At 43.8% G+C, this 26,698-nt stretch overlaps 1 pseudogene; it reads right to left on the bottom strand.

Moving 5' to 3' along the window:
* Nucleotides 1–11,491: 11,491 nt before the first annotated feature.
* Nucleotides 11,492–12,674, bottom strand: LOC101530745 (microtubule-associated protein RP/EB family member 1-like; annotated as a pseudogene).
* Between the last annotated feature and the right edge of the window lie 14,024 nt (nucleotides 12,675–26,698).

Here is a 26,698-nt window from a genome sequence, read left to right as displayed (position 1 = left end):
CCAATAAAATGACATCAGAAGACTAAACCAATGAACAACCCATTCCTAAAATGACAGGACCAAAGTAACACCCATGTATATTAAACTCTGAATGTAAATGGCTTAAGCTCAATCAAACGTCATAGATTAGTAGACTGGATTAAAACGTAGACTGGAGGAGACACACTTCACCAACAAAGATCAACAGAAACTATATCACATTGGTTTTGTTGTTTTCTGTTGGTTTCATCTCTTCAAAACACTTTCTTCTGATTAAATTGTTCAATGACTTGTAGATCATGCAGTGGCATCATTTTCTTCAACAAGGTTCTTGATTTTCATTTCTTCAGCTACACATTAGTCATTTAATGGCTTGTTATTTAACTTCTTGGTGTTGTTAATTTCCTTTTTCTTTCAGATGTTGATTTTGTTTTGTGGCTCTTCATTTACGGGGATGTATAGTAGCTGTGTAATGGAGACTGTCATAGCTGTAACATGTCATTTAACTTCATGGCATTGTAAATTTCTATTTTTCTTTCTATTGTTGATTTTGTATCATGACTTTTCATTTAAGGTGATGTACAGTAGTTGTGTAATGAAGACTGTCATATCTAGTAACATGTCATTTAACTTCATGGCATTGTAAATTTCTATTTTTCTTTCTATTGTTGATTTTGTATCATGACTTTTCATTTAAGGGGATGTACAGTAGCTGTGAAATGGAAACTAACATCCAGATGTGAGGATGTAGTTTGGTATGCATTTCTGCTTCCAGACAAAGATGGACTTACAATGAAACTGTTTACTATATCTTGACAATAGGATTCTGGACTCTCTGCCATTGTTGATGCCCGCAATGATGGACATATGACTGAGTATGAAGAATTACATGTTAGTAATGATATAGAGGAACTTGGTGTGGGGGAGGGAATTGGGGAGGAGATAAGGGAATATGGAGCTGTATCATAAAATGTTAGCAATAATAATAAAATGTAAAAAAGAAAAAGAAAAGTGCCCATTTCCTTTGCCCATTTCTTGACTGGTTGGTTTGCTTTGATGTCATGTTTTCTTGTGGAGTTTTGTGAATATTCTGGATATTAGCCCTTTGTCTCCTGTGTAATGTGGCAAAATTTTCTCTCATTCTGTTGGTTGCTTTTTTTTTTTTTCACTTTGCTATTTTCTTTGCTGTTCAAAAGCTTCTTAGCTTAATGTAGTCCCATTTGCTTATTTTGATCTTGACTTCTGTTGCTTGTGATGATATTTCTAGGAAGTCTGTGCCTCCACATATGTCTTGTAGAGTGCTTTCAACTTTCTCTTCCAAAAAGTTTGATTGTCTTTTGGTGTAGGTTTAGATCTTTTATCCATTTAAATTTGATCTTTGTGTATGTTGAAAGGTGTGCGTCTTGCTTCTTATTTTTTGCAGGCTGCTAACCAATTGTCCCAACAACATTTATTGAAGAGACCTTCCTTTTTCCCTGAATTGTTTTCTTTTTTTTGTTGTTGTTGAAAATTAGATGGCTGTACATGTGTGCTCCCTTCTGATGTCTCTATTCTTCTCCATTGGTCTTATTCTCTGTTTCTGTACTAGTACTAAGTGGTTTTGATCACTACTACCTTATAATATGTCTGAAGATCTGAGACTGTGTTCATTCCCATTAGGTTCTTAGTCTTCAGGATGGTTCTGCCTACTCATGGTCTTTTCTGCTTCCAGATGAACCTATGTGTCATATTTTCTAGCTCTGTGAGGAATGTTCTTGGTATTTGGATGGAATTATGTTGAATATATATATATATATATGTATATATATATATATATATATATATATAGTGTTAAATATATGTATTTGTGAAAATATATATATGTGTGTGTTGAATATATATATATTTGGCAATATGGACATTTTGATGATATTGACTCTGCCCATCCAGGAATATAGTCTATATCTCAACTTTTTGAAGCCTTCTGTTTTTTTTCCTTGATATTTTATAGTTTTCCTCATATAGATCTTCTACATCTTTACTTAGGTTTATTCCAAGGTATTTAATTTTCTTCTCTGTCATGCTGAAGCATTCCAGGCTGGTTAGTTCTTTTTCAGCCTTGGAGTTTGCATACACTAGGGCAGTGGTTTTCTATTCATTTATTTTGTACCTTGTCAGTTTCCCAAACTCTCATATAAGTTCTAGCAGTCTCATATTTGAGTGTCTTGGTTCTCCTATATATAGAGTCATGTCAACTGCAAGCAGGTAGCTTGACTTGCTCGTTTTTAATTTGAATTCCTTTGATTTCTTTTTCTTGTCTTATAGCATTTTCGAGTACTTCCAGTACTGTGTTAAGTAACAGTGGCAATAGTGGAGACCCTTGTTTGGTTCCAGATATTAGTGTTAGGGCTTTCAATGTTTCCCCACTCACTATGATGCTGGCATTGGATTTTTCATATATTGCTTGATTATGTCATAGGTTGTTTCTTCTATACCTACCTTATTTATAGTTATTAGCATGAAGTGGTATTGTGTTTTATCAAATGCCTTTTCTACATCTATTGAAACTATGGTGTCATCCTTGTTCTTCAGTTATTTGATGTGCTGTACCACATTTATAGATTTGTGAAGGTTAAACCACCTATGCATGCCAGGATTGAATCCCACCTGGTCCAGGTGAACAACCTGATTTTTCCTTTCCATTGGAGTAAAATGTCTTTTTCCATCCTTTCATTTTCAGCTTCTCTGAATCTTTGTTGATTAGATATGTCTCTTGTAGGCAACAGATAATTGGATCATAGTTTTTTATCCTTTCTGCTGATCTATGTCTTTTGATTGATGAGTTTAGGCCACTTGTGTTCAGGGTTAATACTGAGAGGCTGTGATTTAGCCTTGTGTGTGTGTGTGTGTCTGTTGGTATCTATATTCGATTTTATCTCCTTTTATGTGTTTTAATAAGAAGATCTTCCCCTTTGCCATCCTTGATTATGATTTTTTTTAAAGATTTTATTATTATTGGAAATCTGGATATAAAGAGAGGAGGTGAGACAGAGAGGAAGATCTCCCTTCCAATGTTTCACTCCCCAAGTGAGCCGCAATGGGCCGGTGTGTGCTGATCCGATGCCCGGAACCAGGAACCTCTTCCGGGTCTCCCACGCGGGTGCAGGGTGCCAAAGCTTTGGGCTGTCCTCGGCTGCTTTCCCAGGCTACAAGCAGGCAGCTGGATGCGATGTAGAGCTGCTGGGATTAGAACCGGTGCCCATATGGGATCCCGGGGCCTTCAAGGCAAGGACTTTAGCCGCTAGGCCACGCCGCCGGGCCCTGATTATGATTTATTTCCTTTTTTCTGACTTCAGCACATGCTTTTTAAAAAATCAAAAAGAAAAAAAAAATGTTTGAAAATAAAGGGGAGAGAGAAAAATGCAAGAAATCCATATGTCCAGCTCCAAGCTGTTGCTCACTTATTCCCTAATCATCTGTAGCAGTCAACTAGGGCCAGGGTTGGGCAAAGCCAGGAGACAGAAGCACAATCCTAATCTTCCATGTGAGATGGGGGTCCAATTACTTGAGGCATTACTGCCTCCTCCATAGTTCTGTATTAGTGTGGTGCTAAGTCAGGAGTAGGAGTTGGGAAGCAAAATCAGGAGCTCCGATTTTTAATGTGGTTATCTTTACTGTCAGGATGAATACCTGATTCTAAACTTCTCTTAGACTTTTTCCATGAAGTATTTGCAGGGTTCTCCTATAGTTACTTGCAGAATGTTGTGTGTGCAACAGACCTTGGCCATCATAACAGTGATGTTGCTTAAACAGATAGGGACACAGGTTCACCCTGGGCCAGCAGCCAGAAGGGATGACTTCTACCTTTGACACTTTCTGAGTCTGCTTTGAAAAGCCTGCTCCCTTGAAGGATTTCTATTATTTTGCTTGCTTAGTGGAGTTTGAGCAGCTGTATTGACTGAGCATGCTATAAATCACTAACATGAACATGTATGTACTAATCCAATGAGTGCACTAGATGCTTTTCTGCAGGAGATGTTGGAGTTTCAGCCAAGAGAAGATGTTCCAAGACAGACTACTAGGCACACCGCTCAGGACAATGCGTGGAGAATTTTGAAGAAATTAGAAACAGCTGCACACTGTCTCCTAGAATGATTTAAAAGGCAATTATGAGATAATACTCTCCCACAAAAATTATTATCAAAATTGTTGATTAGATTCGGGTTAGAACCCTTTTAGCAAAAATCACTTCCTATATGGGGCTGAGCTCCATAAGAAAGGATTTGTTTTAAAATGGCTTACTGAGGAAAAACATAAATGGATTAAGGTTGGGAATGGATTAGATTTGAAATGATAATTTCTAAAGCTGCTGAAATCAGCATGAGGCTCAGGCATGCTGGTTCCTGTGGTGAATATTGAAAAAATTCTTAAGGTTTGTTTCAATTGTCACTAAATACAAATAACCACACAGGCACATCTCTGTGAGGTAGGCTTCTTTTTGAAAACTTAGAGGATTTAATGAGTCAAGTTAAACAAAACTTTGTAAAAAGCTTAACTCACTTTTTTTTTTCTTGACAATTCATTTTTTTTTCATTTTGGAATAACATGTAACATTTTTCATTTTTCACTGACATCACATTTTTCAGCATTCCAGTTCATTATGCAGGACAGAATACACCACTGTTAGCCATAGCATTCAATCATTGTACTGCAGATCATTAGAAGTAAACATTATATGTTGTATCCAGCCTATTGTCTTAGTACCAATTATCTCCACTTTCCTACACTTCTCCTTGATTCTAGTAATAAACATTTTGAAATTTGATCAGGTTTATTAAAATACTTTTTCTCTTTTTGTTGTTATTGGAAAAGCAGATCTACAGAGATAAGGAGAAACAGAAATATCTTTCATGTGCTAATTCAATACCAAATGACTATGACAAGAACTGAGTTAGATCTAAGACAACAGCCTTCTTCTGGGTATCTCACAAGGCATTGGGGCCCCAAGGTTATGAGACATACTCCATTGCTATCCCATCAATTTAATGTTATAAACTTTTAGACTGGATTAAAAAAATCTGTCTGTTGCCTATAGAAGACTCATTTCACCAACAAAGTTTAGAAGAAACTGTACCTCATGGATTTTCATTCATTTGCTTTTATTTTCATTTCTTCAAAACAGTTTTATTCTCACATTAAATTTTTCACTGACACAGACATCATACAGTAGCATTATTTGCTTTTCCAGAAGGTTCTTTCTTGATTTTCTTTTCCACATCTTCAGCAACACATTAGTCATTCCGTAGTATATTATTTAACTTCATGGCTTTGTATATTTCTATTTTCTTCCTGTTGTTGATTTTGTTCTGTGAATTTTCATTTAAGGGTATGTATAGTGACTGTGTAATGGAGAAAATCATATCCAGATGTGAGGATGCAATGCAGTATGCATCTCTACTTTTAGACCAAACCTGGACTCCCAAGAAAAACTGTTAAATACATCTTGACAATAGGACATTGGACTCTCTGCCATTGTCTATATCCTCAGTTATGGACTTATGACTGTTTATGAAGAACTATACTACATACAGGGAATATCATTGTGTTGGGGGAGAGAATTTTAGGAGGGGGATAAGGGAAATCCCAGAGCCTATGGAAATTCATCATAAGTAATAATGATAATAATATGAAGAAAAATCATAAAATCAGGATAAACTGAGGTAAAATATAAATAGTAAATTTACTATAAACTGAGTAACCAACTGTATAATGATGCAAGGTTAATAAGAGAAACATAATTCTCTTTCCTGTTGTGGATTTGGGTTTGCAGTTTCCTACCAGTGGTGCTCCCGAGCCTAAAGAGGGGGTGCTCTTAGTGACAACAAGAGTGCTCAACAGGGAGTCATCAGGGATGAAAGCGAGCAGTAGACTTGTGCCCAACCATTTGTCATTATTTTTTAAAAAATAATTTATTTGATAAGTTGAGTTACCAAGAGACAGGAGGAGAAGCAGAAAGCAGGATTTTCCATCTGCTGGTTTACTTTCCAGACATCTACAATGGCATGGATCCAGAGGTTCTTTGGGTTCTCCCATGAGGATGGCAAGGGCCCAGATACCTGAGTCATCATCTTCTACTGATCTCCAAGGTGGTTGTCAGAGAACAAAGAAGCAGCTGGGACAAGAACTGGTACTGAGTCAGATGCTGGCACTGCAGGTGGCATCTTCACGTGCTACACCACTGCAATTCTCATGTGGCCTAAATTCTGCCCTTGATGTTCAAGCTCACAAACATTGTGGTAATAGACATGACCCTCTTGGTGCTCAGTGGAATGGGAAGCAGGGAGCTTTTGCCTGTGGAAAGCATACATAACCATAATCAGCTGGAAGAACATGTTTTATCACCATCCTGTAGCTCGAAACCAGTGTGCATGTACTGCCATTCGCTCCCTCCCACCTCTGGCTGCATCTGAGAGGGCATGAATCATCAGGCAGGATGCTTTCAGAATACACTCCAATCTCCGGCTATCAATGCCAAGTTCATTAGGGGAAATGCCATTCCCTTGAGTACAGTCTATGGGTGCTTTCTTCAACCGCAGCACAGACAAACCTCAGACTCTGCGTCCTTCTGCGGCTACCTGAACAGTTATTATTAGGTCACTGGAGCCTCACAGGGAAACGGAGTCTGAGTTCATTTTGATCAAACCGGTAGTGCAGCCATTGGATTCATAGTTTCACTTTCTCAAGGCTGTGCATACACCAGGGTGATTTCTGATGGAGAAAGCAGTGGCGGAGAGTCCTGCCCCCTGCTCCGGGAACAGTGGGCTGTTACCTCAGAGACTAAGGCTGAAGGCATTGGGGCAGTGATTCCTGATCAAGTGTCCCTTGTGTACTTGTTAGTGACAAGGAAGACAGTCTCTGGTTGCAGGGAGCTTGGTGGCAAAGGACAGACATTTCCTCACTTGTCAGGCCTCTGTCCAGCCTAGTCAGGACCCTGCGAGGAGCACTTATGTGTGTTCTTCCCTCGCCACTGGATTCCCCAGCATGGACTGATGACACATTCATCCTGCCCACTTTGCAGGGAGAGGAGTAGAGTGGTCCCTTCCCACGCAGCCTCCAGGATCTTTGTGATGCCTCTTCTAGGCCCTCCTTGGCAGTGAGATCTACCCTACCATCCTACCATGATCATAGTGATCCAGTACCACCCACAGACCCTTCCCCTCTCCCTAGCCCTGGGATTTTGGTGGCCCTATGCTCCTTGAAAGGAGGAAGTAAGCTGAAAACTGCACAGGTTTGACCCTCCCACAAAATGTCCCATTGTGTTAGAACAAATCCAACGGGCTTGATGCAGATGGAAGCTTGGGATTTGATTTACTGTCTACCATTGGATATGACAAACAAGAATTTAAGAGGGTTTTACTCAAATGCAAAGTCTCTATGGGAGTGTTGCTTGTCATAGATCCTTGGAACTTCCACCCAAGTGTGACTTGCTTTCTATATGAGTCAACCTATTTGTGGCTCTCTATGAGCTATGCTGTGTGCACAGCTGTCAAGCTGCAGTACCAGCTGCTCCCACTGCTCTACAAATAGTGGGGGAAGATGAGGAAAGAGGCCATCTGACCAAGATGGAGACATTAACTCAGAGTTCTCTGAGCCTTGACTGTGAGGAAATGCTTGATCCAGGTGGGGCCCTGATTGCTCCCTATGTGTTTGAATGCATTTTTAAATGACCCCACAGTCACTAGGATGCAGAAGATCTCAGGGCAGTGGCATGTTTGCTTCTAGCAGCCCAAGTAGCCTGGGTGGGTCCTTGGGTTGTTCTCGGGGTGATCTCACTACATAGCAAAGAAATGTGGGACCCTGTGGTTCCCAATCATTGTGGGGGGAAGCTGGGTGTGTTCTTCCATGGTTCAGGGTGCCTGTATACATCATGGGGCCTCCAGTCTCTAGTCCCTCATGGGATGTCCCCCTCGGGATGCACTGGCAACCCCTGTGTGGTCTCAGGCATCTGTTGGCTCATGTCCTTCTGAGGAACTGCACAGAGAGTTGAGGGCCTCCGTCCAGCCCAGGTCCTTTGAGATCCTAAGGATATGAGACTCATGCGACTACCGAGAGGGCTGATGTCTGCGCGTCAGACAGCATGGACACTTGGGAGGACCACAGCATGGGCCCTCCATACCCTCCAAGGATCCTAAGTAATCTTGTCAGTGTTTCCTGTGTGTTTGAATAAAATTAGAAAAAAATCACTTCAAAATTAATCTTTTTTTCAGAGGGGCAGAATCTTCATCTTACTTGAAGTCTAATTGGCATTCCCTAAGTGAGGCCCAGGTAAGGCAGCCTGCTGGGCAGGGATGCTCATTTTGGAAGGGCAGGACACTATTTAAAACAAGAATGTCATAGAAACAAAAAGGAAATCCATAAGGATGAATATTTTCATCCAAGGAAAATAAGAAAAAGCAACTTCGTTGAGAACAGAGAGAGGGAAGCAGGTGCACCTGCAACAGGGCTTGCCTGATTGATTCAATTGAGCTTGATGCTGAATTCTGAGTTCCCTGGTGTTCAAGATGAGAAAGACACAGGTTGCATTTCACTCTTGAGAAAGGAAAGAAAAGGTTTGTGCTATGAACAATAATTATATGATCTTTACTTTTCTTAAGAGCCCAATAAAGTGGATGTTCTTGCATCTGGTTTAGGCAAAGAAATGTAATATTTTTCAATTCCCTGATGTTTGGTGGGAGTGCTGAATTGGGTAAACATGAGATGCCCTCAGAGTGAGAGAAAATGCAGTTGTATGGAGACTTGGCTGATTCAACAAATGAATTAGCTTTACCCAGGCCACCAATCTTAGTTCCTGGCAGCCTCCCTTGCTACCAAGTGATGAAGTTTGGTCAGGCATGAATGCGGTCCAGGGTAGGGTGCCCCAGCATTCCCAGAGCTCTAGGAGGTTAGAGAGCCTGTGGGGTCTGCTTTGCAGAACCTAGACCCTTCTCTGCCATTCTAGAGGGTTTCTCAGAAGGAGGAGCCTCTAGGTTATCTCTCCTTTGCTTGCTATCCTTGTTGGTTTTCCCTACCTGGGTCCAGGGCCTCTGCACCTATAGGTCTTGGCTCTGTCTGTGTCTCTTTTTTTTTTGCATTGGGATCCCCAGTAAATGTGCTCGTCGGCACCTGCAACACACACAGCCGAGAGAAGAGCAGGAGAACCATGCTCTGGGCATCAGTGCTCAGTGAGGCCTCTGCCTCATCGGTGCACAGGATGCAACAAGAAGTTGGAAGAGGGTGGAGCTGGGGGAGCCCCTTGGCTGCTCTGGGATGCCCTTCAGCAGCATTGGCACCCCAACAGATGGGACATGATCCATAACAGTGAAGGGAACCGAGTGTTCTTGGGTGCTCCCATTTAAGGCAGACCATTAGGGAGCAGTTTCATGGTTGATGGAGTCCTGGCAACCACAAAGAGTGTTTTGGTAATTCCTCTCTGTTTCTAAATGCTGTGCCAGTTTCACTCTAAGTATCTATTTCCCAAGCAACTAGCTTTTAGCAGCTCCACCTAAAAATTAATCTAAAGCATTAAGGAGATGCAAGAAGAAGCAGCACCTTTTTTTTTTTCACTCTTGAAATACAGAATTTTATTTAGAAACTGTTTAAAGTAGAAAAAACCCTGCCAGGAGCTTTCAATTGACTGGGATGATACTCTGCTGGCTCTGTCTTCAGACCAGAGAGGGTATACCTAAGAAGCTGTTGAACTTGACTGGACAATAAGATGCTGGACTCTATGTTTGGTATATGCTTGCAATGGGGGAATCTCAACTGAACTTGAGCTGTGGTTATGCAACAAGGTGGAGGAATCCACCATGGTGGGAGGGTTTGGGGAGGGGTGGGAGAACCCAAGTACCTATGTAACTGTGTCACATAATACAATGTAATTAATGAAGTAAAATAATAAATAATTAAAAGAGAAAAAAAAATAAAATAAAAAAACACCCCTGGGTATTTAATATAGGCTAAATATGGAAAAGTACACTAAACTTTTTGAGAAGAGCATCACATTTTATTGATTCTATTGTGAACCTCAGTTTTAAAGAATGCATTAAAATCGAGTCTTTAAAAATCTTTTGTCTTTGTTAAAGAGCAGTCAGTGTTGAATCATAATCCAGTAAATGTTACCACAAGCAACAGATTAAAAAGTCATCAGACAGATGGTCCTTCCAACTAGAACAAAGTACAAAAGTATGATTATAATAATTAAACATAATTTTTACTAATTGCTGGAAATTGCTGGAAAAGATAACCATGAGAAATTTTGAGTTTGTACCATTTCCACTGGATATCTTAACAATAAAATTACTTTAAAAAAAAAAAAGTAGAAAAAACCCTGTCAAGAAAGACCAGGTGGAAAATGGGTTCCCAATAAAATGGAATTTTAGGGAAACAGAAGTCTAAAAGGCCACAAAAGAGAAATAGCACCACTGTCAACTGAACAATGGCTAGTTACTTGCATTTTTTTGGCATTGTTAGTCACTGAATCTGGGTTTTCCTCTGAATTCCACACAGAGCATACATTACACAACAACTGTATCATAAAATAGCTGCTTTCTGCACATGTTTTAGCACAAGCTACCACCAGAAACAAATCAATACAAACACATCAGGGGCTGGACAGTCTCAGGAGCGGGTCACATACATTACGCGGAATTCTGCCAAACTAAGGGATTGGCCAGGCTGCTGGCAAAGCAAATGAGGGAGTCAGGGAATGAAAGATTTTAAATATTAATAATTCAGATATGGTACTGCATTTTCTGCAAAGGAAAACTAACACTTAGTAACACACTAGTGAACTGTATCTCCAAAGAGATTAGTGTACTGGCAAAGTATTCAGTTAACAGTGGAGAGCTGTGAACAGCAAAACCCAAAACACCCCAGCCCGAGGAAACAAGAGCATTCACTGCTCCCTCCCTCTGCCAGAGGTCCAGAAAGAACTTGCAGCACAATCACCCGCCTGCTGTGCTTCCAACGCTAAGCAGCAAACTTTAAGGAGCCAAAGAGGAATCCCCAGTGGAAAAAGGGAGCAGAGAAGAGGAACAAGTTCAATGTAAACTTCAGACAGTATAACATGGGACATAACCCATTCAAATCCCAGAGACACGGGCGAGTCCCCTAGAGGAGCTGTTTGATTAAAAAAACTGGACACATCTCATTCCCTCAACACAATACACAGAAATTTCGGGAACAATTAGAAAAATCAAGAAGAGAAATGCTCAGTGAAAATCGGGCTCTCCAACTCAACCAGCTCAGAGCGGAAGCACCCAGGGCATAATGCCGCTTGCTATTCAGCAGGGATGCAATCAGTCAACGACACCAAACCACCTTTCAAACTCTCCTTGGGCCAAAGCCCTGGACTCTGAGGATTCAAGCAGCCCTGAAGGCATGTGACAGCAGGTTCACGAGGTCCCAAGTTCTGACCCTTCATTCCCAGACACAATGTCAAACACAGAAAGCCTTCTATAAGGTTACCTTTGAGATTTTGAAATATGGAAGCATATTTGAAATACTCTTAAGGCATTTATTAAAATGTTCTCTGCCAAGATTTCACATTAGCTTGAAATTCAACTCAGTCTTTCCATCTCTGAGGTTCCCACCTCAGTGTTTTACATCCAGCATTGCGTGGTGAGAGCCCCAGTCAGCCTCTGTTCCCCAGGTGAACCAACTAGATGTTAATACTGCTCTGCTATAAGGTAAAAGCTCCTAGATCAAACTTATTGGAAAAGCAGTGAAACTTCTGCAAAGTGCACTTTTTAAGAAGAGGTACTTTTTGCTTATAAAAAGAAACCAGTGAGTCTGCTAAGGGTAATAAAAGGGCATATTTTACAATTAAGCACATGATTTGGAGTGAAGAATTCGGATGTGGCTCTGCTGGTCCAGGTGGTCAGTATTCTTCTTGTTATTCCTGCGGGCCACCTTCATCAGGTATCACAAAGCCTTCATCTATAGCATACAGAATGTCCACAATCCTCTGCAAAACAGGGCCATTTTCCCCCTCGTCCTCCTGGCAAACCAATTCAATGTTTCTTAGCTTTCCGAAGTACAAATCTCTCTCTCTCCAAGTCTTGGATGGTAAGTTTCAGTACATTGACCTGCTGCATCAACTCAGCTGCTTCATCACCTCCATGGCCCACCCCGGGATTCTTGCGCACCACCCCTAGGCCAGCCTTAGGAGTTACAGTAGTTCTCTGTGTTGAAAGGGCCTCTGTGACACTGCACCACTAGAACGGAGAGGTTTCCTCGGTTTTTTCAGAGCTGGAGCGACAAGAGAGGGAGCCACAGCAGTTTCTTGACCTTGCCCGGCAGCCACAGGGTCATAGTCTTTTCCATCATAGTTTGTATCAAAAAAACTTCTTGAACCACTGAACAAATTCAAAATTGTCTTGAAATTTTCCTTTTACTAATTTGTCCACAGGAATTATTTTGTCTACACCCATTCTCTCAAAGCATGCTTCTAGTATTTTGAAGTTCTGGATGTATTCGTGTTCTAGCGTACCTTGGAATTTCACTTTCTTCAAGGCAATGGAGCCAGGGAACAACATGTCCATAAACTGATAGTACGCAGACCCTGAGCACAACTGCTCGATCTTGGTCAGATTCAGTTGCAGAGGCTCATTGATCCAGGCCAGCATGTCATGTCGACTTAGGTTATCACTCGTGACCGAGGTCCAGTTCACCGCCATCTTCGCCTCTGGGCAGAACCGCGTCCGCTGCCCGTGCCCCGCTCCGGTTCCGTCTTCGTCTGGTTCAAACCGCCCGACCCTGCCCGCTCGCCCGCACGATGACCTCACACACTGCCCCCCGTGATGCACCGACGAAGAAGCAGCACCTTATTCAGACCCAGAATTGATGCATTCCAGGGACGTGGTATTGACTAAGGATTTCGGTGGGTTCATGGAGCAGGGAGTGTTGGTCTTCAGCTCTAGTTGCAATGCTGACTTGAATCCCACAGGGGCTTTTTGCTTTGTAGAAACTTTTACCCTAAACTCTTTGAGTGATGCAGAGAACATGTAAACTTTGCAGAGACAGGCAGGGGCCAGGGTTGAGAACTATGGGGCTGGGACCAGCATTGTGCCAGTATCACCTAAAGGCATAGGCTCAGATACTGACTGCTCCGCTTCTGATTAACCTGCCTGCTAATGTATCTGGGAAGGCAGTACATGGCAGCCCAAGTGCTTGTGCCCCTGTATCCATGTTGAAGACCCAGGGTTCCAGATTTCACACTGGCCCAGCCCTGGCTGTGGCAATCCATTTGGAGAATGAAACTGCTAGACAAAGAACTTTCTCTCTGTCTCTCCTCCTTTTATCTGTAACTGTCTCTCACATAAATAAATAAACCTGAAACACTGGAAATCTGAGAAAATGAGACAGAAATATTGTTGGTGAAAATGGGGTCCTGGACCAAAATGCTAATAAATGTGTTCTGTGAACCCTTTGCATCTCTGCTTATGAGAAAGAGAAAGAGAGAGAGAGAAAGAGAGAGAGAGAGAGAGAGAGAGAGAGAGAGAGAGAGAGAATATGAATCATCCATCTGCTACCATATTGTAGCAACAGCCAAGCCAAAGCCATGATCCAAGAATTTCTACAAGGTCTCCCAAATGGTTGCTGGGTCCCAGGATCCTGGGACTTCATTTGCTGCTTTCTCCAGTCACATTAACAGGGAGCTGGATCGGAAGTAGAGCAGCTGGGACTTGAGCTAGTTCCTGTATAGAATTATAGAATCTTGGGCCCGGCACGATAGCATAGTGGTTAAGGTGCTCACCTTGAATGCGCTGGGATCCCATATGGGCACCAGTTCTGATCCCGGCAGCTCCACTTCCCATCCAGCTCCCTGCTTGTGGCCTGGGAAAGCAGCTGGACGGTCCAGGGTCTTGGGACCCTGCACCTGCCTGGGAGACCTGCAAAGAAGTTCTGGGCTCCTGGCTCCGGATCAGCACAGCACCGGCCATTGCGGCCACTTGGGAAGTAAATCATCAGATGCAAGATCTTCCTCTCTGCCTCTCCTCCTCTCAGTATATCTGCCTTTCTAATAAAAATATATAAATCTTAAAAAAAAAAAAAGAATTACAGAATCTCAAGTGATGGTTTTACCAACTATGTCACAGTTTCTGTGCTCTACCTCCCTTCCCCTCTTACCTTTAGTGTCTGAAGTGCCTCCACCGAATTTCCCAGGGTCACCCTCCACTGACCTGTTTGCTCTGTTGTGACCTTGGGCTTTTCAGCTTGTCAGCACAGACTTCCTTTTCCAGGTGGTGCAGGTACTCACAAGCACTGAGACAAGTGGACTCTGGAGAGTTCGTGCACATTGTGGCTGGCAGGCCTCATGCAGTGTTCTTGACCCTATCATGAAGTTCTTGTTTCAGTAACATCCAGTCCCTTCCATGACTCGTGAATCCAAGCTTGAAGGCACATGCCAGAGGAGAATTGTCTGCTTATTGCTGGATCATTTGTTGGCACTGGTAACACAGGAACACGAGCAGTGAGGGCTCATGTTGCAGATCTCAAGCTGTACCCGATAGGATTATGAGACGTGCCTAATCTCTACCCATGGACTGTCTCCATGCCCAGCAATCCTAGATGTGGTTGCTGTGGCAGGTAGATCAATTAGCATGTAGGCTCTCCTTAACCTGAACTTCTACAAAGATCATATATCTGCTTGCTCATTTCACAAACTTAATTAGCTAAGACCAAACCAGTGGTCTGAAGTAGGTGGAGATGCTTTAAGCATAGAAACATCAGCGATTATGGAAGTTTTACTGAGTTCTCAAAATAAAGCCCAGAATCCAAAACCTACCCTTTTGTCCCCTTTTCCTTCCCCAAACTTAAGAGGCAGGGGAGAAAATATCAGACCTCAGTCAAAAGCAGTTTCTCTCCCACAGCAGAATCTGCCAGATTGCCTGTGAATTATTTTCCTTGCCAACTGGATGGCCATCAATCACCAATCAATCATCATATGTAGCCTTGGTGAGAAGCAGCATCAGCACTCCACACAAAGGATGGACTTGGAGTCAGGAAGTACAGCAAAAGCAAGGCTTTATTAATGATCCTGCAAGATGGGGTGCCTGGTGGACAGCACACCTCTGGTGGTTCACAGTGAGCTATTTTCATCACATGCAGGTTCTTCTCCTGTCCCTCATTGGCTGAGTACTGTGGGGTTACAATCTTCCCAGTGTTTGCTTCAGCATTTTGGCCCCTAACTTCATTTTTGCCTGAGAACTTTCAGGAGGATGCTTCCTAGCGACGAGGCTAGCTAGCTACTTGTCTACAAGTTGCTACACCTGGTAGGTGTCTACTCCCTGCTGAACACCCAGATCCAAAACTGAGCCAGATGTACATCTCTCACAATCCCTGATCTTTGGCCGGAACTGTGAGCTACAGTAAACCTTATTTCTCTAAAGAACCACAAGTTAGTGTTTTTATGTTATAATCAGAAGAAAATGGAGTAAGATAGGGTCTAACTACCGCAGGATGAATTGAAGCAGGATGAGGCTGTGTACCAGGCTCATTTTTAAATTTCCAGCTAAATGTTTCCTCCTCTGCACCTTTCTGGCTCACTAAGTTTAACTCAGCAAATACCTGTATTCCATCTGTGGGTCAGGTGCTACCCTGGTTGCTGAGAGATTCAATCAAAATGGGTTTACTGTTGCTGACCCCATGTTCTGGTGCAGGACCCAGAAAATGCACTCATCAGCGGATAAGCCATGCTCTTTCATTGCTCTGTCAGGACATGGAGGGCAAGACTAGAAGGTCAGAATGTGGGGGGCAGGGTGGGGAGGTGATAATCTCACTGTGTTTGACAATCCTCTACAAGAGTGGCCCCTGTTCTAAGGGCAAAAAGGCACCAGCCAGGAGCACTTCCCACAAAAGCAGGGACTAATGCCAGGTGAGCAGCCAGATGAAGCAGGAGGCTAATTTGGGCAGCTGGGAACAAGACTGGGTTCTGGGAGGCTAGAGAGGACGGTTGGGCTTCCACTCAATTGCATTGCAGTGATACTGGGAAATTTCCAGAAGGATCAAGTCCATGAGCATGCATTCAGAATATCAGTGTAAGGAATGATCATTCTTGACTGCTCTAAGATATAGGCAGTTGTCACTGACCAAGCAATGGGTTAGGAGTCAGCAGACAGGGATGAAAAGAGAAACAGGATGGGACACAGGAACATGAAGTTAATGGAAAGTAGTAGCAGTAATACATGGAGTGTGGGGGCCTGTAGGGCACAGGAAAGCCCTAGCATGCTCTAGCATCCCCAAGCCATGGTTGGAACCAAGGTAAGGACTAGTCTGAGAAATCACAAGCAGGGAGACTTGGTGACAGTGGGAGCCATTGTAACAGGATCAGTAATCAAAGGGGGGCAGAGCTGAACCCACCTCGTGACAGAGGGTCTCCATTCTGCTTCCCAGGCATAGTGCTGAGCCTTGCTGGGGTAAGTCTGTGAATGTCCTAAAATGACATGACAGTCTTACTCAAGGGATGGTGGTTAAGAAACCATAATGAGCCAGAGAGCAGAGCCCAGGGGCTGGAACCAGGCTGTAGACTTCAGAGCTTGCCTGAGCCACCTGTGGGAACTGCATGAACTGAGACAAGACCCCCACAGAGACAGACTCCCCCCGCCACTTCTTGTGAAGTTGCTTTGCGAACTAAACCCACGTAGCCACCACGATTGCTGGTGCTTGGGGAAGAATGATTGTGTACCTTATAGTTATTACTATTGGCTGAGTACTGATTGTGTGCCAGAACTGATGTTAGACAGCATCTGTGGATGGCATTACTCAAACCTCACAGTAACTCATGGTGGGGACGGGACAGTGCTACCTGATTTTACAGATCTTTAGGTGTGGGCAGATGGACCAGCTCTGCTGGCAGTGAGGGACCTTAGAGGCTGCAGGAAGAATCTGGGGTTGGAGTCAGCTGTAGACCTTGATAGGAGTAGGGGCTGTGAAAGCAGGGCTACTGTTTCCCTACCCAGGGATCTTTTAATTACAGCAGAACAGTGAGTGGAAGACAGGACATGTGTTCAGTTTGTCCTTCTCAGCCAGCTGCTGGATCTGCCATGTGTTACTTCCCAGGTCTTAAAGGCTCAGCAGGTGCTTGTGGACTCTCATAACCTAGCCAGGCCCCTGGCTCTCACACCAGTTAGACTGTGCAGCTGCCACCCAGATGGTGTTAGTCAGAGAGTAACTGGTGAGAAGGAGAAGGGCTTTTATCATTGACTTTTAGCTACTGGAGATTGAAGACTGCTCAGATGGTTGTTTAGCAGCCCAGAAAGCCATGTGAGACTGTAGTAGCAATGAGGTTCCTCTAACAACTGCTCCTGGTGTCTACTGCATCCTTCAGCATGTGAGGCTCTTTGCAAATGCAGTCTTGGGTCCCACCTTAATCAAATAGGTCAGCCTTGCATGTGAGGAGGCTGAAGCTGAAGCAGAGCTGGTAACCTTGCCAAAATCCCACAGCAATGACCTGAGGGGCTGGACATAACTGAGTTCTCCCAAAAGGATGACAAGAGCCAAAGTACTTGAGCCATCACTGCTACCTCCCAGGGTAGAATAAGCAGTTGGAATAGGAAGTGGAACCAGAAATCAAATCCCGGTGCTTGGATATGAAATATGGGTGTCACAAGTGGGATCTTAACAGCTGAGCCAGATCTCTACACTGATAACTTATTTGAAAAAAAAACAAACCACTTTTGCTGCCAGTCAAACCAGTGGCCAATGCAAAACATGCTTTCAGTCGTTACATCTAGAAATGCGGATTTCTCTAATCTTAACCCTATCCCCAAATCTATCCCTATCCCTAAATCTAACCATCACCTGTCCCTAAACCTAACCTTAACCATTACCTCAACCCTAGCCTTAAGCCTCACTGTAACCATCAGCTGTCCCTAAACCTGCACCTAGCTAACAAGACAGAAGTGACCACTCTGAGTAATTTAACACACATTTTAATGATTATACATGGGGTGGTCTTGCCCCACAGAAAACTGAATGGGGAGGCTTAGGCTTTGTGTTGGCCAAAGCTTGGAATTTTGCCATCCAACCTCTTCCCAAGGCCAGTCCATGCCATGCGCTCTCTTCCTCCTGTCATCACACATTTGGTGTAGTGCACCCCACCTTGCATGTGCCTGGTCTTTGGTGGCACAACCCTACTGACAAGGAGAACATACCTTCCCTGGGGCCCATGGCTCTTGTGTGTTACACATGGCTGATCTACTATCTCTCCCATAAAACAGCCACTGAAAGATCTGTGGGCAGTGGTCAGGGATCATTTCAGGCTCCCACCAGTGGCTGAGCCTGGTGTCTGGAAGAGATGATTAGAGGGGATGGAGAAGGTTGGGCGTGAGAACTTTCCACATGGGCTCTTCCTGACAGGTCAGCATCTGTGTGGGAGAGATGCTTCCTGGGGCCGTGCTTGTGAAGATGCCACTTACTTCACTGCCTGTGGTGCTTCCGCCACCCCACATCAGAGACAGGTGCTCTGATTATGAGGCAGCACCCTGCTATTACAGCCAGGGAATCACTACAAGATGTCTGAAGTCCATGAACCCCCGTCATCCACATGGAACACCCAAATGAAGCCCCTGGATTTTTTTTTAAATCTTTTATGACACAGTTCCATAGGTTCAGGGATTTTACCTGCAACTGTCCTTATTACCATCCCCAAACTCTTTTCCCTAATATTATTACCATAGTATCGTCGTTCAACAACAATTATAAGTTCACCAAATAATACTCTATTTAAGTATATTTTGACATTATAGATATAGAAAACAGCAGAAAACATAACACCCTGTCAAGATATACTTAACAGTTTCATTAGGAGTCCATATTTTATTTGGGAATAGATATGTGTACTGCATTGTATTTTCACTTCTCGGTCTGCTGGTTTCCCTTTTACAGTTACTTTAGTTGAATAAATGTACGTACATGTTTACCAATACATCTATGTATTTTGTATTTTGCATGAAGGTTGCTTCTATCAGAGAAAACCTATGATATTTGTCCTTTCTGGGATTGGCTTATTTTGCTAGGCATAATGGTCTCTAGTTGGCCATTTTGTTGCAAATGGAAAATTTTATTTTTAATGGCTGAGCAGTATTCCATAAAATAGATGCACTATGGTTTCTTTATCCATTCCTCTTTTGATGGGCATCAGGGTTACTTTTGTGTTTTCACTATTGCAGATTGTTTTGCTATGGACATGGGGCTATATTTCACTTCCCCATGTGCAGATTTCATTTACTACGGATATGTTTCCAGCAGTGGCATAGCTGGGTCATATGGTAGATCGGTTTTCATTTTCCATACTGACTTCCATAATAGGTTCACTAGTACACAGTCCCACTAACAGTCAGTAGGGTGACTCTCCCCATATCAACACCAGCAGGTAGTGTTAGCAGAGTTTTGAATGTAGTTCATTCTCTCATGTGTTAGATGGAATCTCAATGTAGTTTTATTTGTATTATTTCTCTGAGTATGATTTTCATGTCCATTAGCCATTTAAATTTGTTCTTTTGAAAAATGTATGATTGTTTCTTTCAGCCATTTCTTTATGGGGTTATGTTGCTATCAATTTCTGATACTCTTTGCAAGTCTTGATGTTTTCTCCCGTTCTGTTGGTTGCTTCTTCACTGTGTTTGGCTGTTTCCTCTGCTGTACAGGAACCTCTTAGTTTGATGTAATTCCATTTGTTTGTTTTGGCTTTTACAGTTCTTTTGGTGACTTTTCTAAGACGTTTTTATCAATGTTTATATCCTGCAAAGTACTTCCCTATGCTTTTCCTTAAAAGTTTGATGGTACCCAGTTGCATGTGTAGGTTCTTGATCCATTTAGATCCATTTAGAAGACAGAGATGAATCTGGTAGCTTCTGACGTTGGACCAACCCTTCTCCAGGCTATGATCCAATTATCTCTAGCACATCACATGAAGAGACCAACATTTTGCCCTGGATTATTTGAAAATCAGTTGGCTGCACATGTGTGTGGGCTCACTTCAGCGGTTTCTATTGTATTCCATCGATGTTCTTTGCTTATGTTCCAGTACCAGACAGTTTCGATTAGCAAAAACATGAAAGGGTAACTTGTTGAGGGAAAGTTGTGCCTATTTAGATCCGGAAGAGACAATTCACATTCCAAAAAGTTGCCCCTGCCAGCAGTGGGTGAAAGGAATAAATAGTCTGAGTTTAAAAGGAATGCCTTCAATGTCTTAGGTTTTGATCTTTGCTTTTAACCATATTTAGTCCAGGCTTCCTCCATCTGTTAATGCCACCCTTAATGCCAAATACTTAGAAAAAACAAACAGTGGCTGGAAAGTTACAGCAAGGACTATTGTTGCAGCCCAGCAATGTAAGCTACCAGCTGCAAATCTATTCCTTGCTGCTTGGTTTCCAAACTAACTCTCTGCTAATGTGCCTGGAAAGGAGTGGAAGGTGGCCAAAGTACTGGAGCCTTGCCACCCAAATGGGAGTCCTGAGTAGATTTCAAACTGCCCCCCAGCCTTGCTCATTCTGGAAGTGAGTCAGTGTATAGAAAATCCACCCCCCCCGTAACACATTTACAGTTAAAAAAAAAAAAACATTCTTTCAAATAATTTAGAAATACTTCATCTGAATCCCAGGGTTTGTGCGAATTCCAGCCCTGGCCCTGTCTCCTGACCTCAGCTTCCCATTAATGTATGCATCCTGGTAGGCAGCAGAGATGGTAACAGGTGCATGGGTTCTATCACCTGCTGGCCTGGATAGACCTCTTGGCTCCCAGCCTTTACCAAACTCCAGTCCAGTCCTGGGTGCTTGGCGTTAGATGAGGGGAGCCAGGAGAAAGAAGTTCTTTGTATCTGTGTACACGAACTTTTCAAAGCTGTATTGTGTGATGACACCTGCCCTGAGCACCAGATCACACAATCGTAGAGGCTGGGCAGTTCCAGGCTCTCCAGAGGCAGAAAGGATGGCTATGGCTCAGGCTGAATCTCAAGGCCTGAACCAGGAGCTCCTGCCCTTCTGTGATGGCCAGGGAAGGAAATGGTTTAGCTCAGGGTGGGGAACAATGGGAGGAATGGAGAGAGAGAGAGATAGAGAGCGAGTGCGAGCGAGCAAACTAGATTCTTCCACTGCCCTTCTACTCTATGATTGGGTGACACCCAAACACATAGGTGGAATGGTTTTACTAAGCCCAATAAAGACCCAGGTAAGCCATTGCCTGTACTACTAAGTCCTGGCTACTCCACTTCCAATCTAGTTCCATGTTAATGTTCCTGGAAGTTTGTGGAAGAAGTATGCTTGTTCTCTTTGACCCCTGCACCCATGCAGGGGACAGAGATGAGTCTGGTTGATTCTAACTTTGGACCAACCCTTCTCCATCCATCGCATCCATTTGGGGAGTGAACCAGTGGATGAAAGGTCTCCCTTTCTCTCTCTCTGTGTCTCTCTAGTACCAACTTTTAAATAAAGAAAGAAATATTCTAAGAACTGTTGTTGTCTTCTAAACATACAGACACACTGGATGTAATTCTTGACTCATACATCCCTCTGCCTGGGATATGAGCATATACAATCAACTCTTACACTTGGCTCAGCTCTGAAACAATTCTCTTAAAGATCAAAATAACTGTGAATTGCCAAAGCAAGTGAATTGCCAAAGCAAGAGGTAAGGGCTGGACCCATGTCCTGGCCACAATAGCTCCCAATCTACATGACTCCAATGGCATCGATTAGCTATATGTTCTTAGAAAAGTTTCTCAACCTCTATGTGCCTTCACAGGATCACTACAAAGTAGGTGTAGAAAAAAACCCTCCAAGGAGAACTGTGCAGGTGCAGCAAGATGGATATACCATGCCCTGACATAGAGCTTGACTTTAGGTAAAAAACTTCATGAGTTGCTATTCCCTCCTGGACTATACACTCTTGGAAAGTGTGACTCCCAGGGGAAGATGAGAGATGCTGAGTTTCCCTGCAGTCCTGGGCCCATGACTGAACAGGCTGGCACAGATGGAGGTCTGCAACTGAGAACTCCACCAGGACCTGCATATGGGTGAGGATGGAGATCATGAGTCAGCAGCCTGAGTAAGGTCCCCACTGTTCTCCAAAGACTGTGGTGGACTCCACAGGTCCACACATGATGGCCACTTGTAGGGTGCCTGCTGGTAGTAAGGGTCACTAGCCAAAGAGTTTCTTGTTCCATGTTCAGATGCTTCCGACTAATCCCATCACCATCCTTATAAACCGAGACACTGAACACTGCCTGTAGGTGTTGCTGCAGTGAAATACCTGCCTCCTCATGCAGACAAGGCATATCCTGGTGCCTGGTGGGAGTTCTTGCAGGTATGGAGTGTCTGGTGTGCAGCCCTGGTTCCCCCAGGATCCCAACGCTGTTGGTCTGGGGAGGAAGGGCCTGGCCTTGATCTGCAAACTTTACAGATGATGCGGCCCACATTCCCCTCACTCAGCTCTGAGACACAACATGGACAGGACAGCAGAAGAAGGCTGTAGGGCCCTCTGAGTGCCACAAGACAAGCTGCAGATTTAATGTATTGGAAACCTCCCTTCTGATGTGCAAGCTTCATGTACATGTACCTCACCCAGGGCATACACAGGTGCGTCATCATGTTGTCCTCCTGCTGGCTGTATCTCTACTTCAGCTTTAATGTCAACACAAATGCATGTGGCATACACTAACGCCCATGCATTCACATCTCCAAGCAAAATGATGAACTCTCATTGAAGCCTTCCAAAAGTTGTCCTCAGGAGAGAGTATCTTGAATACTCCAGGGCAGTCACCCAGGTCCCATTATAGCCAACACATGTGTGAAATGTGAGTGATATGCAGACATGGTATTGATGTTTGAGTCAGATAGCATTGAAAAATAAGGTAGGATAAGGACTTTTGTATTTCACCCATGTCTTATCCTGCCCAGCTGCCCCCTGCCCTCCATTAGCTGCTAAACATTTGTGAAAATGGTAACCGAGCAGGATTATAGGCAGTCATGAGGTTTTCTTTTTGAAAAAGGCAAATGGAATCCAGGTTTCTACTTTGAGGTTATAGTTACATAACATCAAGTTACTGTGAAAGCTGTGTGCTTTCCTTTGGTGCCACAGACATTTTCTTACAGAATGAGATGGAATCTGAGGTCAAAGGAGTGTGCCGGGGCAGGTACAGACCTCACTGATTCAAACAACTTCGCTTCAGAGAGTCAATTTTCTCCACACTGATTTCTTTTCTTCACCCACATGCTGCTCCTTCTAATAAGCGTTAAAATCCTGGGCCTGATTTTGTACTGTTTGGCTACAGAGATGCGGTAACCAATGACTTATGGTAAGCGGCGTGGCTTAGACTGAGCTGGATGGTAATTCCAAGTCTCTAGCATTTCTCTGTCCTTACGAAACACTTAGAGTAGGGTCAGCATTGTGGCACTGTCTGTGATACTGGCATTACATTTGTTTACTTTTTGAGTCCTGGCTGCACCACCTGTGACTCAGCTCCATGCTAATGCACACAGGAGAGCAACAGAGAGTGACCCAGGTTCTTGGATCCCTGTGCCCATGTGGGATACCCTGAAGAAGCTCCTGGCTCCTGTCTTTTTCAGACTGGCCCAGACTGGATTGTGTAGTCATTTGGGGTGTTTTACCAGCAGCTAGAAATTTTGTCTCTTTCTCAGCCCCCTGGATGTCTTTTTCTCTTCTCTGTGAAACTATGTTATTCAAATAAATTAAAAATAGAACTTCTAAAAAAACTTGTGAATGATGATACACGGACAAATCACAAAATTCTACATAAAAAATCCCCAGGTTATTTATATAAGCCGCTTGGAAGTGTTTTAAATTAGATCCTTGAGCTGAACTCCAAGCTTGCAGCCCATTGCTGAGCAACACACACCTTTGAAAGAGCCATGCACAGGTAAGGCAACAAGTCAGAGAAAAAGGGTCCCTGCTCTGGGAATATTTGATGCGAGGTCCCATGAGTGAACAGGCCAACTTCCTAAAGTGATCTTGGATTTGTTTTTCTCCATAGAACAGCGATTCTCAAATATGAGCATGCATTCCCCTCACCTGGAGGACTGTGGCAGGAGTCACAGGGTCTTTGTGCCATGGCAATGCTAACCCAGGCCTGGACTGTTTGTGGGAAAGAGCAGGGGTGGGGGGGGGTGAAGGCAGACTAGGCCAGTCCAGTCCACAGGTGTGGTTCACACATGCCTGCTCCTGGTTGCTCCATGGTTCAGGGGCAAGCAGCAAGCTACCGTAGTACCGCTCACTTGCCACATGGTTCTGGGGGTGGGGGCGAAGCTGCTTTCCACATTCTTTTCCTTCATGCTTCTCTACTTGTCCCCACAAGACACAGCACAGATAAAAGGTGGTAGCATGGATCATACACCACTAACTTGCCAGCATTGCTTCTGGCCAGGAAGTTTCCTATGGAGCAATGTGAGTGTGCATCCTTCTGAACGAGCCCACACCAGCTCGTACGTGAGTGTGCATGGGAGAATCTATCTGCAGAATCCACAGGCTGCAGCCTTGTGTTCTAAAGCATACGTCCTTTTTCAAACCTGCAGATCCTCTGCGTCAGGACTGCCACATCACTAGCTTTCTCCATGTTGAAATCTGTGGGAACATAAGCTAAAACTGGGCATGTCAGACTTCACTGGGAACTGCGTGCCTACCTGACATTCATACACGACCCTCTGTCCCCTGCCATGGGTGGTCCCTTGCAGTCTCCTTCACTGCCCCCAACACATCCAGCCTTCACAGCCTCTGACACTGCATAGACTCTGTATATTTATTTTCAAGTAGTGGCTTATCATGCCAGCTCATCTCCATGATACTGTTTTCTCTGTACATATAAATTAATCATATTTCCCATCCAATCAACTCAAGTATTGCTCTTCTTATAATGTTTCAATTGGCATCAGGCATGAATGATAACAGTGAAGTCAGAGAGAGGCATAACTGTCACAGAGAAGTCGGGGTGGGGCGTTGAAGAACATGGTCACCACCACAGCTTGCCATGAGCTGCCCCGGAGTGGAAGGTAAAATAGGAGGATGTGCATGCTTGTCTTCCTTGGCCATCTTCAATGAGGAGGTCATCTGCAGTGTGACTGAGGGAGTCTATAGAGGAAAGGTGGTGTTCCTATGGAGGAAGAAGCCGGGGTTGTACTGTGGTGCATGCCAGCCCTGGCATATGTACACCAGCAAGCTCACCAGCAAATTTAGTGCTCCAGTCCAACCACACATAATCAGTGTTCATTGCCAATGTGTGCATAAGACAGAACAGCATGTATGGTCCATGTGGCACTCAGCTCCGAACCACAGTGGCAGGCACACCCCTGTGGTTCCCACCCTGACAGTCACCCAATGAGAACCGAGCCTCTGTGGCTAGCATCTGAATGTTATCTTCTATCTCACTGGCAGCCTTGTCTTCTAGCTGGCAGATGCTCATGGCATCCCATCAGCCTTAATGAAGTGTCCAGCACAGTGGCAGGTACCACTAATAGCTTTGACTCAGAGAAAGAGGACTGCTGGTCAGAGGGTCAGGCTTTATAAAGCACAATTATAAAGTGCTTATTCCTGGGCTATTTTTGTGAGCCCAATTTGGCAAGGAGGGCTGGCAGGGACAGGTGCATGGTGACAGTTCACAACGCTTTCTGCCTTACGTTCAGCAACCCTCTGTCCCATCCTCATCTACTGGGTATCTGGAAAGGCAACAACTTTTGCCTGTGAAATGGTCTGTAAAGCTCCTAAGGTCATGTTTGTATTTAGTATGCAAGTATGCTTCCCCCGCCCTCCCCAACAAAGTTAGCATGACATTTAACCTAATGAATTATTTCTTTTTTCATGTCCTACTCTGAGTTAAATACTTTCTGCTTTTAAAATGTAGGTTCTTCACTGTGGTTCTTCAGAGGCCATTGTTTACAGACAGGTCTGCTTAATTCTTTGTAATAAATTGTAAGCAGGGCAGGGAGGAGCCTCACTTTTATATGGCACCAAGCAGATGAGCAGCACAGACAGAGCAGAAGGAAAAACAGATTCACCTAGCCACCTGCAGCCCAGAAATGAGCAGGCCCCTTCTATCTCAGTCCCCGAGCCTTTGTCTTCATGATGGCAGCTCTAACCTTGCAGGGTTGTGGCAGGTACCGCAGACAGCGTCTAGCCTGGTTCAGGATCTGTAGTGTGGTTTAGGTAAGGGAGGATGGTTGCTGGTCATTTCGGGCTCCCTGGGACAAGCCTGTGCTGAAGGGCACATGGGTCCTGGCACAGGGACTTATAAACCAAGAAGCCACCACAGGCATGTCTGCAGGCTTGTTGGGAGAGCATACAGCACAGCTGGGTGCTAGGAGTCCCTATAACTCTTAGATCATCTGTCCAGGTGTTCTGAACAGCACACAGCCTCAGCAGCTGGAACAGATACAGATTGCTGGGCTCTCCTTGTCTGTTAGCTTTGTGTCCTTAAGGTTCCTCTCCTGTGATTCAACCCAGTACCCCATGTGTTTAGGCACTAGTGGCTTGTGGAGAATAGGGCTGATGAAGTCATTGTAAGATCTTGCTTTCCTTTTTTAAAGGAATGAAACTGCAAAAGAAAGATCTTTCTCTCTCTCTGTCTCTCCTGTCTATACATCTGTCTTTCCAAGGAAAAAAAATTAATCATATATTTTATGTTATTCTGATGTTGTAGTGTTAGGACTACAGAGAGAAATGCAGATGTGGGTAAATCTATAGCTAACATAAA

The sequence above is a fragment of the Ochotona princeps genome, chromosome 3 (genome assembly GCF_030435755.1).
Source record: "Ochotona princeps isolate mOchPri1 chromosome 3, mOchPri1.hap1, whole genome shotgun sequence".
NCBI classification, from domain to species: Eukaryota; Metazoa; Chordata; class Mammalia; order Lagomorpha; family Ochotonidae; genus Ochotona; species Ochotona princeps.
This window is presented reverse-complemented; position numbering and strand designations above follow the sequence as displayed.